The sequence below is a fragment of the Ornithorhynchus anatinus genome, chromosome 6 (assembly GCF_004115215.2).
Source record: "Ornithorhynchus anatinus isolate Pmale09 chromosome 6, mOrnAna1.pri.v4, whole genome shotgun sequence".
NCBI lineage: Eukaryota > Metazoa > Chordata > Mammalia > Monotremata > Ornithorhynchidae > Ornithorhynchus > Ornithorhynchus anatinus.
In genome coordinates this window covers 9,501,986-9,521,395 of record NC_041733.1, presented here as the reverse complement: position 1 = coordinate 9,521,395, position 19,410 = coordinate 9,501,986, and the positions used below count along the sequence as shown (strand labels likewise).

At 41.6% G+C, this 19,410-nt stretch overlaps 1 long non-coding RNA gene across 1 annotated transcript; it reads left to right on the top strand.

The window, feature by feature from the left end:
• Positions 1-1,479: 1,479 nt before the first annotated feature.
• Positions 1,480-10,291, top strand: LOC114812945. The gene is made up of 3 exons (XR_003760558.2): positions 1,480-2,173; positions 4,770-4,933; positions 9,660-10,291. It is a non-coding gene; the product is annotated as an uncharacterized LOC114812945 (long non-coding RNA).
• Positions 10,292-19,410: the final 9,119 nt, after the last annotated feature.

The window sequence follows — 19,410 nt, the reverse complement described above, 5'->3', positions numbered from 1 at the left end:
TACCACACAGGGTTCACAATCAAAGAGGAAGAGAGAGTGGATTTCCTTCCTAAACCCATTTTACAGATGAAGGAACTGAGGTACAGTGATGTTGAGTCTGAGCAGCAGGCCAATAGCAGAGTTGAAACTGAAACCTGGATCTCCTGCCTCTCAGATCTGTGTTTTTTCCTCTAGTCCGTACTGCCTCTCCATAACTATTTCCAAGCTCCCTTTCTAACTTTCCCCAAGGGCTGTACAGACTTCTGCCCTAGCCATACATCTCATCTTCCTTGCACCCAACCACTCCTCCTCCTCCTCCACACCGCTACCCAATATCACCAGTGTTGGCTAGTCGTACAATCCACCGTACGGTATTCTCATGGACTTTTTTAAAACCTAACCTACTTCACCATAGTCTTACTTGGGAGGGATGATAAACAAGGATGTACCCTTTCTTCAGGATGAAACGTGCCCCACTTTAAAATAACTGTAAATTATTAAGCAGTGCTTGTGCAGCCTAGGTAATTAGGAGCGTAGGCAGGCCACTGACATATACCGTATGTCAGTGTCCAGCCTACGCTCCAAATTGCCTTGAACAAATTTTAAACACTAGAATTTTGGCTGATAAATCTGTGGGTGGGAAGTATAAATCCCTGAGTTTCCCTGTGCATTCGCTCCTTACTTCTTTCTATGCTTATTGCTTGTGTCCTGTAATCACACTGTATGGAATTAACACAGCAATTGAATATTTCAGTTCAACTGCAGGGGACACTGATTGCAGAGGCTGCAGTTAGCTCTCTGCAGTGAATACGCCTTTGCGCATCGGACAGAATTATCCTCGGTTGTCATGCAGCGTGCTCTTGACGATGAGGGTCAGTGTATACACCTCTGACCTATTTAGCATAGGTCTCAACCAGGCTGCAGACATCTTCGGGTTTTGTTCACCTGATTTTTTGTTTCTCCAACTGAAAATCAATGCATTTCACTTGAGGAGAGGTAGAGGAACCCTGGTAGCCCAGAGTAACAAAGCCAAGGGTGGAAAAGCACCTGAAATAGGGGAGCCAGAGGGGAATTTGAATGACTGGTAATATGTATGTAAGTTATTCTTTGGGAACAAAGACCAACCTTCATAGCATTTTCTGTGTTATACAGTTGAATTTGAACTTGCTTTTCTTTCTGTCAAAATAGATTTGCCCATACCCTTTCTGTCCATTAAAGGGCTCAGTGATTTAGCCGCCTAAAATTATGCTTTTTAGAAAGTCTCTATGAAATTGAGAGATTTGAATTTATCACTTAGTTCAAGCTCCCCCTTTTCCACTTTCTTATTCCCTAATTTGCTCCTCATTTGCCCATCACCTGTCCCTCTCTTTAGGCATGGTAAAGCAACTGTTGTCAATGAGGTTTATAATAGAGTTCACCTGATGCAGATAGCAAGGATTCCACTTTTAAGAAGTGACCACAGTTTAAATTGCAGGGTAAATGCACTTGTATCCTTGTCTGTTGCTTTGTTAAACATGGCTTAACCGACATTTTGAAAGATGCACAGTGATATGACTTAGACCAGTGTTCTAGCTTTCACAGCACGCTAGGGTGGCCTTTTTTTTTTTTTGAGAGAGAGGGCTTTTTCCTCCTTGTGATAGGCCAAGTTGAAACTTGTGATTTAGCTGTGTTCATTGGCAGAAAAAAGCCCCAGCCTTGGAGGCACGACTTCATTTTGCTGATTGTTCCCTTGCTGGTGGATGACAGAGCTTCAAGTCCTGGGAACCAGTGTGGAATTTGGACTCTGCATTCCTTCTGCCAGTGAAGTTTCTGAACAGATAGAAACCCAGTTGACTTCGGCTGACCCAGTTGACGCTGTTCCCCGTTGACTACTGGCTCCCTTGAGCTCTGTGTTAAGGACTCCAGGCTGAAACCCCTCAAGTGGGTGGTTTTAGACCGAGTGGACATTGTTCCCAGTTGGAGAATCACCTAGGGACTGGAGGCATTTCCACACTCCAGTCCCCTGGATTCAGCTGTACGATGGGAGAGAGCCGATGTCATATAAGGAAACTCCTCTTTCTCCTCAACCCTGGTCAGATGAAGGAAGTTGTCGGCTTGAGGGCTTTTCCAGACCAACAGCCAACTCGACTCACCTTGGATGTGGCTGTGACGCAAAGAAAATCTTTTGACTCTACTTGCCACCTACCTCTACAAGGTATTACAGGGAAAGACAAGTGAGCAAAAGCACCAAGTGGGAAAAAAAACACACCCAAAAAGAAAGGACTATGAATTTTAGTTCTGTTGGCTTTGAAGAGTATGTTTCTTAGTGTCTTACATCACAGAGTACATGGGTGACAGTCAACAAATATTGCTTGATGAGGGTGATGGAGCTCAAACTGGGAAATAATCGCAGCCTAACAAGGCTGAACACTCTGGAAGCCATTGTCACATTGTCTGCCAGCGTAGTATCAATCAATTGCTGGTATTTATTGGGTGTTTACTCTGTGCAGTGTGCTGTAATAAGCACTCGCACCAAGCACTAAGTAGCTGCAATCTCAGGCTGGTTCTGTCTAAACTAATTTCAAACATATTTGCAATGAAAAAACTATTTTCCTTAAAACCCAGGACACTTGGATCTGAGGATTCCAGCTCTATTTAAAACGTACAGTGACACTGGCCAATAATTCCTTTGTGTTCCATTTGTCTGCCTTGAATTGCTTTTAATGAAAAGGGAATTAATACTAAAACATCCTCCAAATTTGGTATTTCCCTTATACCATTTACCACTTAGAGCTCCAGTCTTAGTGCACACACATGGTGATGGATCCCTTTGACTTCAGTAAACATTGGAAAAGGAAATAAGGGAGCTTTCAATGAAAGAGGTTTAATTCTTTTCATTTCTAGAAATGAACTGAGCTTCAAAACTCATGAACAGCATTTGTCTTGCAATTGCTTCTTTTCATTTGCAACATTTTGGTAACTTGATGGGAATGGAGAAACTAGGTAAGCAAGGAAGAATTCTGCTGAACTTTGAAAAATATACTTTTTAAGAAAAAAAAAAACTGATACAAATGCTGTTGTGAGATTTACACCAAAGGAAATGTTGGAAGATGAGGATGATCACTTTTGGGGAAATCAAATTCAGATAAGATTTAGCTATGTGAGAGTAACTGTGCATGTTTCTGTGGGTGGGGCTGTGTGACATGACAGGCTATTCTGATGGGTATATGATTTCATAAATGTGATTGATTTGATTGATTGATTTAAGAGAAAGGTAGCATGTGTACAGTAAAATGTACACATGTTTATTGTGGGGCTTTCCATCTTCTAGAAACAGCTTGATTCCTCTTCTCTCTTCATAACCTCACATGGCTACTGCAGTGTAGCTGCTGGGAAAATAAAATAAAAGATCTGGAAAATGAATTACAATAAGCACTGACGATGCCTCTAATTTATAAAGCCAATAACCATGACTAGTGTCATTGTCTGTGGTTTCAAGGGTCTCAAACTTCCATCAGATAAAACAGTGTTGACAGGAAGCTAAAAGTTTCTCTTCAGCTCCTTCTCTATTGGATCTGTGACTGACTGAAAGAAGAAAGGGAACATAGTAAAAACTTACAGATACTTTTTCTGAAGAGGAAGGGAAAGGGAAGCAAAGAGATTGGCCTTTCCTCTCTTCCTAAGAAATTGGTAGATCTCTAGATATAAAAAAAAAATAGTGTTCTACCCAACTGTCATAGATATCTTTGAAAGATTTACTTTAGTGACAGACAGTTGTTCCACTGAGAAGTTTGGGATGGAATGCGTAAGGATGTGTGTTCCTTTTGAGAGAATTGAAATCACTTCTACTCAGACTTTAAAGGTAAAAATCAGAGTTTCACATAAAGCTTGGAGTAGATTAATCAACAAAAGGCTTTGGGGGTGGTATGATCTTGATAGATATTAGTAATTATGCCTAAAATGTGTAATAATTAAAAGAGAACAAGAACAATGCAAGTGAAGGGGCAAAATAAAGAAAAAACACATCACCTTCCACGCTTTTGTCTGTAATATAATGAGAGGAAGGGAGTTGAAAAGGAAGAAGGAAAGGAATACAGGAGAAAGAAAAGGAATAATAAAGAAGAAAAGGAAGCAGAGAAGAAGAGAAAGGAGAAAAGGAAGAGAAGAAAAGGAGAAATTGCAAGAAGAGAGATTAAGAAGTGGTTCCTCATCAACTAAAGTTAGATAACTTCCTTAGTTAGATAATGAGATAACAGGATTAGATAACTGTCAGGTGATACCATGGCAGTGGTGGCCTGCATCCAGCTCATCCCCACCTACCAGAGAAGCAGTATGGCCTAATGGATGGAGCACCAGACTGGGAGTCAAAAGGACCTGGGTTCTAATCTCGGCTCTGCCATGTGTCTGCTGTGTGACCTTGGGCAAGTCACTTCACTTCTCTGTGCCTCAGTTACCTCTTCTGTAAAATGGGGATTAAGAATGGGACAGAGACTTTGTCCAGCCTAATTAGCTTGTGATAATAATAATAACAATAATGATGGTATTTAAGTGCTTACTAGGTGCCGGACACAGTTCCTGTCCCCTGTGGGGCTCACAGTCTCAATCCCCATTTTACAGATGAGGTAACTGAGGGCCAGAGAAGTGAAATGACTTGCCCAAGGTCACTCAGAAAGGGGAGGAGCCGGGATTAGAACACATGATCTTCTGACTCCCGGTCCCGTGCTCTATCCATTATGCCATGCTGCTTCTCAGTGTCTGGCATGTAGTAAGCACTGAATGAATGCCACAGTTAATATTATTATTACCACCAGGGCTTCCGGGTGATGCCTGAGGGTGCCCCCTCCATCATGGGAACCCAGCAACTCCCTTCCTCCCAAGTGGATTGTTGAAATAACTGTGCCGGGCCAGATGGAGCCGGAGCTTTGCGGAGATGAGCAGTCTTTCCCCAAGTGCTTTATACAGCACTCTCCACACAGTAAGTGTTCAGTAAATACTACTGATTGATTGGTTTACCATTGTTCAATTTGAGTAGAGGGGCCCGGATGCCTTATCTTTGCAATTATGGGTGTTCTGATACTTGAATGAGTTCACATTATACAGTTTCTGGTAGTTTAGCTGCTCTCTCCAATTTTAATTTATCCCCACAATCAAACCAAGAAGACAAAAACGTTTCATTTTTATTAACTCTGACGCCCAGAAAGCCATGAAGAAATGTTTGAGAAATCTAATGGTGCAACAGAGGAAAACCACAAACCCCATATCAGAAATCAATACTTCTCACCCAAATTCCTTGAGAATTTGGAGGCAACATGAGCCGTGATATCCGAGAAACTGTTATTGTCCTGGAATCTCCAGCTTCCGATTTCATCATTTATATTTTGACACATTGAGCTGGACCATTTTTCCTAGTTGGTTTAGATTTCAAGGTCTTCTTTGATTTTATGCAAACATAGCAAGTATACCTCTTGCCACTTTGCAGAAGCTGAAACAGGAAGGTGATATACAGCATAGTATTAAGTGGGGGGGGGGGGTAAAAGACGGGGTGACTTCCTAGAAGCTGCTGTTCCTTATGCAGCACTTCGAAGGCCTTCTCCAGAAATCAGACAGAGGGCAACAAAGGTGATGGTCACCATAAGATGGATGTCCAAGGAGATTTGGTTAACAAATGGGAAGGTGGAATAAAAAGGACAGTCAGGGAAAAACTAAGAAAATCAGGCCCTCTTCAGACTCACTGATCTGGAACCACACTCTCTCCTTAATAGCATCATCTTATATCATTATCATATTAGACTATATAATAATAATGATACTGCTGATGTCTCTTAAGGGCTGACTCTGTCCCAAGTATTGTACCAAGCTCTGGGGCAGGTCAGACATAGTCCTATATAGGGCTCACTGTCCGAGTCATATCTTCTCCAGATAGTAATAATAATAATAATAATGTTGGTATTTGTTAAGTGCTTACTTTGTGCAGAGAGCTGTTCTAAGCGCTGGGTAGATACAGGGTAATCAGATTGTCTCTCGTGAGGCTCACAGTCTTAATCCCCATTTTCCAGATGAGGTAACTGAGGCACAGAGCAGTTAAGTGACTTGCCCACAGTCACACAGCTGACAAGTGGCGGAGCTGGGATTCGAACCCATGACCTCTGACTACCAAGCCCATGCTCTTTCCACTGAACCACGCTGCTTCTGTAAGATCTGACCCCAGATCTGACCCTTTCCACACTATACAAAGACTAAAAGGAAATCGTCTCGACTGACCTTTATAGATGATTCTTGAAAAGCTACTGGTAGCTTCCCCACGTTGTGGAGTTTCTGTTCATGACCTTGGGAGAATATACTTCTTACAGAATCAACTTCAAAGGCTTCAAGGAAGCAGGAAAAGATAATGTCTGAAGTGGTGTGGTCTTACCTTCTTCACAGAGGCTCTCTGATTGGGGATTTCCATTTTTTTCTGCATAGGCTTAATTGAATCACGTTGTTTGATTTTCTACTTTCAATTCACATTCTCTAAGAGGTGTGAACTAACAAAACCTGTTCTTCCTACTTCACCAGTAGCAATAAAGTTACTGCAGTTCAATTTTGGAATTATTTAATAATCATTTTTCTTTGGAGATCTCTCTATTATCTAGAGATAATGAATCCTGTTTTTTTCAACCATCCTCCAGGTGACTATGTTGCTTGCACAAAATTGCCTTAAATGCCCTTAGAGCTTTCTTTACCCCTTAACCCCCCAAAAGCAATCTTTTTTTCTTTCATTTCCTTTTCTGAAGGGAGTATAAGATTATAGGTGGTAGTCAGTGGACTAGACTCTCTCTCTCCTCTCTCGCCCCGCTCCAGTCTATTCTTCACTCCGCTGCCCGGCTCATCTTCCTGCAGAAACGATCTGGGTATGTCACTCCCCTTCTTAAACACCTCCAGTGGTTGCCTATCGACCTCCGCTCCAAACAAAAACTCCTCACTCTAGGCTTTAAGGCTCTCCATCACCTTGCCCCTTCCTACCTCTCCTCCCTTCTCTCTTTCTACCTCCCACCCCACACGCTCCGCTCCTCTGCTGCCCACCTCCTCGCCGTCCCTCGGTCTCGCCTATCCTGCCGTCAACCCGTGGGCCACGTCCTCCCGCGGTCCCGGAATGCCCTCCTTCCTCACCTCCGCCAAACTGATTCTCTTCCCCTCTTCAAAACCCTACTTAAAACTCATCTCCTCCAAGAGGCCTTCTCAGACTGAGCTCCCCTTCTCCCTCTACTCCCTCTACCGCCCCCCATTCACCTCTCTGCAGCTAAACCCTCTTTTCCCCCCATTTCCCTCTGATCCTCCTCCTATCCCTTCCCATCCCCTCAGCACTGTACTCGTCTGCTCAACTGTATATATTTTCATTACCTTATTTATTTTGTTAATGAAATGTACATCGCCTCGATTCTATTTAGTTGCCATTGTTTTTACGAGATGTTCTTCCCCTTGACTCTATTTATTGCCATTGTTCTTGTCTGTCCGACTCCCCCGATTAGACTGTAAGCCCGTCAAACGGCAGGGACTGTCTCTATCTGTTGCCAACCTGTTCATCCCAAGTGCTTAGTACAGTGCTCTGCACATAGTAAGCGCTCAATAAATACTATTGAATGAATGAATGAATGAACTAGACTAATGAAATAGCATACAGTGGTCATAGCTGTGTTTTTATTCCATCATCTTTGCCCAAGAGAGCTGCATTTACAATATGGGCAAGTATGTGTTTATTTGTAAGATCATTAGCCCAAGATAGTTCTAAGATAGCCAATTCTAGTCTAGCTTTTAAACCCACTGCTATTTAGAGCACTGAAGGTGTTGAGTTTGTGGCGGTTTTTTGACAAGAAGAAAATATAATAGATTCAAGGCCAGAATAATCTTATTAGCTATACTAACAAGGAAAATGCTTAAAACCAAGAGTGATCAGACTTAGAAAAGGGGCCTGAAAAGATGTAAAATGTCTTCCAAATGGAATTTCCCCTTGGAACACTCTGTGACACAATTTATCAAGCAAATAAGACTGCATTTTCTTCTAGAGGCTTTCTAGGGGTAAACCCATTCCTTCCGCACAGTTATGTTAATCAGTAGCTGACTCGGGGAAGTAAGAAGACTCCAGTGAATATTTTTATGGAATATCTACTTACAGAAAGAGATGAAGTTCACAAACTCTGGGGAAAAGTTCTTTATAAATACCTTTAGACTCAATTAATTTTCCTTGCATAGCCTAAGAAGGACTGTCCACATGTAGAGTAATGCATTTCGCAAGTTCTAGATCATCACATATTTTAATCTCTGATATGAAAGCAGCAATCTTTTTTTTATTTCCTTAGCATGGAAACCCACTTCCTCAACTGTATACATCATTGCCTGTGAACAAATACTGATCTCTGTATCATCATCGCCAGCATTTAGTGTGTAACAACAATGTGCAGAGCATTATTCTAGTATTTTGGAAGTAGTAAATAAAAGCAGAAGATATGATCCCTGCCCTTGAGAAGCAGCATGGCTTAGTGGATAGAATATGGATCTGGGAGTCAGAAGGACCTGGGTTCTAATCCCAGCCCCACCACAGGTCTGCTGTATGACTTTGGGCAAGTCTCATCACTTTTCTATGCCTCAGTTACTTCATCTGTAAATAGGGATGAGTGGGACAGGGACTGTGTCCAACATAATTGACTTGCAGCTACCCCGGCACTTAGAGTAGTGCTTGGCAGATAGTAAGTGCTTAATAAGTACCAGAATAATAACAAGTACTATCATTATTGGATTAAAAGTCCTTTTTATTAGAAACATTCTGTACTGTTTAGGACAAAACTTTCATTTTTTGATTAAGGAATGCAGATTGACCAGGCCACCAAAGTCTCCTACCCTGGTAATGTCCAGAAGGATAATTTAGCATTGATAATGGACATAAATTTGCTGGCACAACTCGACCAGTTGACTTGGCTGATCTTGTGTCTGCTTGCCAATTGGCCCAGGGCATACTGATTTTGATTGCCTCAGTATCTTCTCGGATATATACAATTTGAGATCCAAGGGAACGAGAACGTCCAGCTTACCCAAGCTTATTTGAAAAAATGCAGTTCCGCAGTTGTATTAAGGACACTAACATCATCAGAATGTGAAACTAAGGAAAATTTGAAGAGAAGGTTGTCAGCAAAGTAAGAAAAATATTCATTTGCATTTAGATTTTTTTTCCCTCTGGGATAAACATATTGACACATCCCACTTCCTCTGATAGCAAGTTTTAAGAGATTCAAAACTAATATAATATGAAAATAATCCATTTATGTGCAAGAAAATATAATTAGTAGATGCTAGTTTGCAGACAGCAAAAGACTAACACACATGCAATTACTTTTTTTCTTATTCTGCAACTCTGCACTCTTCTACTCAGCATTTCCCAAAACCCCAGGGACATCTCATACTTCAACGCTATCAAGATTCAAGAATAAAAATAATGCTTTGGCGCACAGACATAATCCCCCAAATAAAACATAACCTCAAAGCAAACTCCACATTCAAATCCAACAAACCGATTGGATCAGTCACAGGACTAGTCTCTGTGCTCCTTGTTTCCACCTAATCATTCCTTTTTGGCATTTAAAATAAATGTGTTTAGATGGTCCAAAAAAGGTAAGAATGAAGCTGTCACTCTATGCGATAATATTCATGTATTTATGCCTTTCTTCCAGAATTGGAGTAGAGAATTTAGAAGGGGAAAATCAGAAACACGGATGATGGCATTTCTTTGCCTGCAGAAGAGCTGAAACTCCAAGTCAGGGAAAGTCTTGGGGCTCGATTATAAGCTCCTTGAAGGCAAAGACAATATAATCTCCTACTCTGTAGTAGGCTCCCATGTGCCTAGTAAAGTGTCCTGTACACTAACACTCATGAACAATTACGTTGATGGTGAGATGAAAGCACTGTCTCACCCCACTGGTGCACTTTAACTACCCGATTGCTTTTTGTGGAAAAGCCACTGGGAAAATTTGTAGAGAAAAGCATCATCGTTTCAAGGACAATTCCCCTAGAAAGGTCCCTTTGTCTCTCCAGCAGCAACCTCAGTAGCCTCTCTATCCATCTCCTCCCTACCCATCGCTGTTTTTTTCACTGACCACTCTGACTCTCTGGCCTTCTCTTCATAAGCCTTTCACTGCTGCCTAGCAACAGACACAGCCTTTTCCAAAGGGAAGGAAACTTATATATTGGGCTGGAATGGACAGAAATGGAATGAGAGTAACACAAAAAGAGTTCCTGCTACTTTATTTTCTCCTCCTTTCTCTTTCTGTCAGACTTCTTCTCTGCCCCCTTTTCCACTTTTACCTTTTCCCCTTTCTCTTTCTCCCCCACTGAGTCACATATTCCCAAAGCAACACACACACACACACACACACCCCTCCCCTCCCCCATATAAACACATAGACCTAGTTGAACTAGACAGTAACAGAGATTCACAATCCTACACAGTTCTACTCTCTCCTTCCTAATACCCTCTCCCCGTTTCTATGATCCCTATCAATTTCTTCTCTATCAGTTCCACCTGGATGGGTGGTGATAATCTGCCATCATGATACTTTTGTAATAGTTTGAGGCCATTCTGAAGCCCAGAAATTATTCTGGCTCTACTTTGGGGATGAGAACAAGGAATATAAGGACTTTTAAGCTTACCTAAATCCCCACTAGCCTCTGCCTTCACCTCTTTGTGTCCACTGCTTAAGTTACAACTATCCCCCAACCCCAAAGGGGAGGATAAAAAGCCCAAAGTGGGGAAATTCAGGACATACAGGTCTCAGACATTCTGCTGAAAGTTGTAGGGCAGTGGAGAAGAAAGTGAATGTTTAAGCATGGTTTACTTGCCTCAGTCCATTGTACCAAGAAAAAGCCATTGGAAGATGAGAGTGGAAAGTTAATAAAAAGATGAGATGGGTGAGTTCCTAATAAGTTCTTTATCTCAGTCTGTGCAGGCTATTTCTCCTCTCAGCCTGCACCCATAATTCAAAAGATCATTATTTGGGAGGAAGTTACACAAGACCACGGAGAGAAGATTGTAGCCAGTACCATTGCTGGGGCTACGATGTAGTGTTCACTGAAGGATTTGTTATTTCAGTGAAGCCTTATGATAGGGCTGAGGTGCTAAATGCAAAGTGAAGTGAAGACAAAAAGTCTGCAGCATTAATTCAGCTTGACAATTGAGAGTGTAATGCTAACAAGTAGCTCAAGAAGAGCCCACGTAACAGTCTATAGTACTTTGGGAGTGAGAAAAAATGTCCTCATTTTCCCATGGATATTTATTGTTGGCTGAATAAAATTCAGAGCCAGAGGAGACCTCTAGATTCATCGAAACTCTACCCTGCCTCTAAGCAAGAGATCAACTCTGTCTTATTCTTGAAGATGTTGATGGAAAAGATTTCTCACAGTAGACCGACATTCTGGGGTACTGAGTTTCTCATCCATTATGCTTCCTGTACCAGCCAGGTTCTGCCCTTTAAGGATATGGAGTAAGATCCATCAAAAGTTTTTCAATGAAGTATTATTTATTTGTCTCTCTCTCTCTCTGGGCTCTAAAGTAATTTTAAAAGAAACTGGGGGTTCATGGTTAAAGCTCCAAATCCCTGGTGATCAGGGAAAATTGATTTCCTTTAGTTTCTCTTCCCTTTTATATAAGGACACAAAAAATGTATTATATTACATAGGTAATATTTTTTCCAATAATATTATCCATTCATTCTATCGTATTTATTGAGCATTTATTATGTGCAGAGCACCGAACTGTTTGGGAGAGTATAATACAACAATAAAAAGTCATACTGCCTGTCCACAATGAGCTTACAGTCTAAAGTTGGGGAGAGAGACATCAATGCTATTAAATAAAATTACGGATATGTACAGAAATGCTATGGGTCCAGAAGAGAGGAAGAGCAAAGGTATCAAGTCAGGGCGATGCAGAAGGGAGTGGGAGATGAGGAAAAGCGGGGATTAGTCTGGGAAGGTCTCTTGGAGGAGTTGGGCCTTCAATAAGGCTTTGAAGGTAGGAAGAGTAATTGTCTGTCATATTTGAAGACGGTGGGTATTCCAGGCCAGAAGCCTGGTTTCTTGGATTCTGGTATCATTCCAGGATCCCAAAGCGGGTGACAAAGGTAATATGGAGAAAAAAAGAAAAGAAAAGATATGAGAACTTCATTTGGGATTTAAACACAGAACTTTCTCTACGATATTTGCCCGACCCTTAATCTTTGACCCAGCCCTGTGAAGGGGCACAAGGAAATTATCCTATTGATCTTGCATCCAGTGACTTTCCTGACCCCAATAAACAAGTCGATGGCAAAACTAGGAAGGGGACACAGGACCTTTATTTCCCAGTCAAATATTCCAACCACACGCCTAGACTCTTCCCCGATGCTATGTCTAACTGAGGTTGCCTCCAAATGATAGGACAGTAAAAGCTGGATTCATTTTCATTAGACAGACAAAGTATCAGTAAACCTTGCCTGTGTTGCTGCAGCCTACAAATCCAATTTTAGGGTTTTTATGATTTATCATTAGGACTGCTACAATACTTTCAATTTAAAAGAAAAAGGTTTCTGGTACATGTCTGTTTCACTAGCTTCACCACGATATATTCAGAGAAAATCATCTCTGGTTATCCAGATGTTAACTCCAAAGATTCCCCCCACCCCTCCTGTAGTTGGAAGGTGGAAGATGGAAGATGAAAATAGTCAGAGCAGGGGTGGGAGGAAAATATTAAGCAGAAATTCACCTCTTTTGAAGGCAACTTCACAGTGTATTAGACTAAGTATGTATTGATCAAGGAAATCACCAATATTTACCTCAAGGGAAATGTATCTTGAGGCTGTACTAAAGCAAGTCAATAAATGTATTTTTACACAAGTTCTCAGCAAAATTCATTATGATAAGAGACATTTTGATGCTACTTTATTTTGACATTTGAGGGTGATTTAAAGCAGTTCCAGAAAGTAGAAATGCATTTCCCAGTTCTGTGGACTCGGGACAAAAGGCCTACAATATCAGGAAGAACCAGGTGTATGACAATACCTCAGGTATCATATCTCTCTTTGGGATCTTCAGAGGCTACAGGAAAGTTAAAGTTCTCCATTTTCAAAATTAAGTGAAAGCTAGTAAAATTTAAGTATGGGGAAAAGTAGCTTGCCCTAGTGGAAAGAGCACATACTTGGGAGTCAAGAGATCTTGGTGTTAATCCCAGCTCTACCAGTTGCCTGCCTTGTGACCTTGTGTAGACTACTTGATTTCTCTGTACCTTAGGTTCCTAATCTGTAAAGTGGGATTTAGTTCACGCTCTCCCTCCTGCTTAGACCTGGAGCCCCATGTGGGAGAGGGACTACTTGATCTGATTATCTTGTATCTACCCCACTGCTTAGTACGTTGCTTGGCACTTGAGAAGTGCTTGACAGATATCATCATTAATATTATATCTTTTGATTTGCTTTGAAGGGGAAACTTACGTCTTCTGAAAATAGACACTGCTGTATAAATTCTAAATAAACATGCACAGCACAAGAAACCCAAGTGCTAGAGACTAAATAGTACCAAAAAGGAGTAAATATGACAGGTTTCCAGGAAATACTGTAGTAATGGTCAACAACCCCTTCAATATAAGTCGCAGCTCCTCTGGATCCCTACAGAATAGAGACGTGCACTAGGAAATTGGCTTATAGCATTTATTGGGAGCTGAAGACATTAAATCAAGTTTTTGTTCTGCATGCTCCACTCTGAGGTGACTGAAGTGTCTCCCAAGGTTGAGATTCCTGCTGCTTCCTGCTACTGTTCCGATACCAGAAAATTGGCTAGTTTGAATGTCAGCATATGGATAAAGCAACAGAGAATTATGAGAGACCTTCCAAAGGAGCTCTTCTGATGCTCTACTCTCTCTCTAGCACTTAGCACAGTGTTCTATACTCAGTGAGGGCTCAATAATTGCTATCGAATGCAAGCTCGTTATGGCCTGTAATCATTGTGAGATGAGCTTGTGTCTATGTGCTGTTATATTGTAATGATAATAATTATGGTATTTGTTAAGCATTTACTATGTGCCAAGCACTGTTCTAAGTGCTAAGGTAGATTCAAGGTAAACAGGTTGTCCCACATTGGGCTCACAGTCTTCATCCCCATTTTACACATGAGGTAACTGAGACACAGAGAGACTAAGTGACTTACCCAAAGTCACACAGCCAACAAGCCGGGATTAGAATGCACGACCTCTGACTCCCAAGCCCAGGCTCTTTCCACTAAGCTAGTCTGTTTTAGCAGCGTAGCTTGTACTCTCCCAAACGCTTTGTACAGTGCTTTGCACACTGTAAATGCTCAATGACTATGATTGAATGAAGGAAATGCCCAGGGAATGTGTCTGCTTACGCTGTTGTACTGTACTCTCCCAAGCACTTCATACAGTGCTCTGCACAAAGTAAGTGCTCAGTAAATATGATTAATTGACAGGTTGACTGGAGCCTAAATTTAATGAGAGATTGAGTAGCAAGTTGGCAAGATGGAATTTATCTTGAACCCATATACTCTGCTGTGGAATAATAAGGCTGGTTTTCTCAGTGGCATGAAATAAGCTAAGTACCGGAGGATTCTCATAAGGAGAGGCACTAAGAGTTAGTTCAGGTAGCTCAACAAAGTTATCTATGGCTAGAAACAGTTGAGAGAAAGCTATTAAGATAGTGGGGCACATTAATAATGGAAGAGAGAGAAGCTAGGGAATTAATACCACTGAATCAGAAGCCCACAAGCTCCTAGAGTGAAATGGGCCTTAAAAGCCTCCCCACATTTTGCATAACCAGGAAAACTACATAATCTCTACAGGGTTCATCGGAAGACGTTTGAACTTCTAGACTCAACTCAGAATCAAATCAAGCAATCAGTTAAACTTATTGAGCGCTTACTATGTGGTGATGCCTGTACTGAGTGCCTGGGAGTGAACATTTCTGCTTGCTGAAGTCAGATGCAGGAGCTGCAGTTTTTAAAGAGTTGGCTAATGTTAGGCTGTACTGATTAATTTTTCTTTTCCCCAAATCATATCCTCCCAAACTACCAATCAGCACTTTTTTACCCACTCTGCACTCATGCAGTCACCACAATTCATAACACCTCTTTCCATATAAACTTGCATAGTTTACTATTTGAACACAGATTTGCATGAGTGTTTAAATAGATTTATTGCAAAACAGCATGGCCTAATGGAAAGAGCACAGGGGTCAGAAGACTGTAGACTGAAAGCTTGTTGTGGGCAGGAAATGTGACTTTTTATTGTTGTATTGTACTCTTCCAATTAGTACAGTGCTCAACACACAGTAAGCGCTCAATAAATAGAATTGAATTAATAAATGAACCTAGATTCTAAACCAGGTTCTGCCACTGGGCTGCTGGGTTACCTTGGGGAATCACTTAACTGCTCTGTACCTCAGTTTCCTCATCTGTAAAATGGGCATGAGACAGATCGTGATCTCCATACAGTCCAGAGATTGTGTGGCACTTTGGACAAGTAACTTAAATGTCTCTTCATCTTTAAATGGGCATTAAATGCCTGTTCTCCCTCCCCTTTTGGCTGTAAAGTTTATGAGAAACAGTGAGGCAGACCATGACCAACCTGATTATCCTATATCTGGTGTTTTCAAACAGTAAGTTCTTGACAAATTCCACAATTAATGTTATTATATTACGGAGGACTTACTAGGTGTAGGGCACTGTATCGAGCTCTTGGAGGAGTGTGATAGATTAAGTAGAGACAGTCCCTGCCCTTGAGGAGTTTATCCATTGTTCAATTCTTTTGCCTCTCATTTTCTTCATATCTCTCCCACTAGATAGTAAGCTCCTTGAGGGCAGGGATCTTGTCCTCTAACTCTATTGTTCTCTCCAAAGCCCAAAGTACAGTATTTCACTTTGCCAACTTGTTCATTCCAAGCGCTTAGTACAGTGCTCTGCACATAGTAAGCGCTCAATAAATACTATTGAATGAATGAATACTTAACACACAGAAGGTGTTCAGTACCAATAACCGAATGATCGATTTAAAGTCGAAGAGTCAGAAGGGCTCCTGCCAGGTCATCCAGAATATCTGCCTTCCTCTTACTCTAAATGTGTGCATCTATCAGCTGTTCATCTGATTTACTCAGAAAAAGCAAGTGGCATTTCTCCGCTCCCACGTTTGGGCTGAACAATTCCGAAGTCAGAAAGGGAGGTTCCAAAGCATGCCCAAGCTGCCATTTGCATTTTCTCCTTCCTCTTTAAATCATTGCCAGGGGTCAGAACATGGGATACCTGCAGTGGCCAACCACTGGCCTGATCCGATCTTGCAAATCTCTTGTAATTACTATTGCGGGAAGTCAGTGAGTGCTGGAGGGTAATTCATAAGCCAGATGTAGTTTCAGGACTCATTGCTCCCCTGGGAAATTGTGAGAAAGTGAAAAAAACAATTCAGACAGACACTCTCTTCATATTGGGCACATGAAAGAGTCCCGAGTTTGCCCTTAATACTTGAAGACGTGGCCCATTCGACATTCTTTAACGTTGCCAAATTCTGCTTGATTTATGTGACATTCTCTGTCGGTTTAATAGGCGTGCCTGACATTATATCATATTTCACCTAAGAATGACATACCTTTTTCCAACCATCCCCGTTCCATCCCTCTTAACCTACATGCAGGCCATATTCCACTACGAGGCCCCGGTTGATAAGACAAAAGCCTCTCTGGGAAATGAGTTGGAAAATTGACTGCCCTTATGTGTTTTCAGAAGTATGTATCTCCTAATTGCCTAGAGGACTGAGCATAATAGTAGGACTTGGGTAGAGCTTCCTATCTTGAAAGTCCTCTGAAGGCATTCACTCCTAGGCCTACTGTCTATGCAGGTCTTGGTGTCATGAATAATGAAACTGCAAGCAAGCGAACTGTTCCTGGGGATGGGGTGAAGGAAATACATTCTCCAGCAAGCTCTCAGGTTTGGAAAGAGGAAACCCTCTTCTTCTGATTATACAATATGTGTGCATAAATTCAAAAGTAGAGTTTATGTACTACCTGTTCAAAAACATCCATCTAGAAAATGCACATCAGGTAGACAGAAAATGCCCTCGAGTCAGTGCACTAGAGATGCCGTGTGTGCGTTGCAGAAGTCAGAACATGGAACAAAAGTGTTCAGACCTAATTGAGGAAGACTCTGCAAGGGGCCGATGTTCCTGTAGGGCTTGACAAGCTGGATTGTGTTTTTCGGCAGTGAAACCGGGTCACTGAGGGAAAGAACAGCTGGAGATGGTGTTGTAATGATGCAGAGGTCTACAAAATCATGAAGAGTGTGGACCTGGTGAGCGGGGGACTGCTATTCACCAAATCCGACGAACACAGTAGAGAGGATGTCCATTGAAACTTGAGAACAAACAAATGGAAATACAAAACTGCTTTCTCAGTCCACAGCATTATATTAAAAATTATTTATTTAAAGTAATGTCGGTCTCCCCTCTCTAGACTGTAAGCTTGTTGTGGACAGGGAACGTGTCTACTAGCCTATCAACTCCATTCTATTCTCCCAAAAGTTTAGTACAGGGCTCTACACACAGTGAGTGCCCAAGAGAAGCACGATATATGTTGCCTTGTCTCCATGGAGTTTATAATTCAGTGGGGAAAACAGATAAAAATAATTTACTTATAGTGAAAGCAGAAGGGTGAACAAGGTTTAGTAGGTAATGGTGTGAATTTCAGGTAGAAATACCAATAATAATAATGATAATAATAATAATGGTGTCTGTTAACCACTTACTATCTGACAGACGCTGTATTAAGTGCTGGTGTGGATACAGTCAAATTGGGCTGGACAAAGTCCCTGTCCCACAAAGGGGCTCACAGACTTAATCCCCATTTTACAGATGAGCGAACTCAGGCCCAGAGAAGTGAAGTAACTTGCCCGAGGTCACACAGCAGACAAGTGGCAGAATAAGGATTAGAACCCAGATCCTCCTGAGTCCCAGGCTCATGCTCTATCCACTGGACCACGATGCTTCTTAAGATGAAAGGCCATAAGTAAATACACACATATGCGTTATATGTATAGATCCATAGGTGCTAAGAGTGGCTACTGGGTTAATGGAATGTGGAGGGTATGAGTATATAAGTGAGTAAAGAAGTATATGTGATTTGTTTCCAAAGGCAGTTTTGCAGCAGACTTAAAGGATATTTAGATGTGTTTGAGGGCTAAAGATGCATTTATGATCTGTGCTGTAACTTTTGGAATGTTAGAAGGTATCCCTAACTTCCAAAGTATCCACTGGTGCAATTATTGGAAGCAGAACACTGGGTTGATGGATCACTGGTCTATCCGAGGGTGGCATTAAACTTATTACAATTTTGTGACTTGGAACGAGCATTCCATGGGCTCTAATTTACTGACGGGGCAGGTATTTCCAACCCCTTTCACTGGCAAGGACAGGTAGGGGCTCAATCTCCACAAGAAAGCAACTAGAAGATACTAGTGCATCCTTAAATTAGGACCTGGACAGGTTGCACTGTGGTGTTTTCAAAATAAAGTGAATTGTCCTATTCTCTCTACCTTCTACATTTCCTACGCACTTGCTATATCCCTGAAGCATTCTGATAGTCACTCCATACCCACAGACATTATATTCATATCTTTATACTCTCTTGCTTCCCTTATCAGTAGCCTCTAGACTGTGAGTTCATTGTGGGCAGGGATTGTCTATATTATTGTATTGTACTTTCCCAAGTGCTTTGTACAGTGCTCTGCACACAGTTAGTGCTCAGTATATACGACTGAATTGAATCAATAGTCTTTTATGAATGTCTGTCTCCTTGAAACCCCTTCTGGGCAAGAATCATATCTTGCCAATGCTACAGAGAAGCAGTGCAGCATAGTGGTCATGGGTTCAAGTCCCAGCTCAGCCATTTGTCAGCTGTGTGACTTTGGGCAAGTCACTTAACTTCTCTGTGCCTCAGTTACCCCATCTGTAAAATGGGGATTTAGACTGTGAGCCCCACATAGGACAACCTGATCAACTCGTATCCTCCCCAGTGCTTAGAACAATGCTTTGCACATAGTAAACGCTTAACAAAAGCCATTATTATTATTATTATTAGTGGATAGAGCACAGACCTGGGTTCTAATCCTGGCTCTGCTGTGACCTTGGGCAAGTCGTTTCACATCTCTTTGCCTTCAGAACCTCATCTGTAAAATGGGGATTAAGACCGTGAGCTCTATGTGGGACAGGGACTGTGTCCAATCCAATTAGCTTGTATCTACCCCAGCATGTAGAATAGTCTTTTACACATACTTAGTGCCTAATAAATGTCATCATCATCATCAACTCTATTTTACTCTCCAAAGTGTTCAATACAGTGCTTTGCATAGAGTAAGCATTCAGTAGAGAAGCAGCGTGGCTCAGTGGAAAGAGCCTTGGCTTGG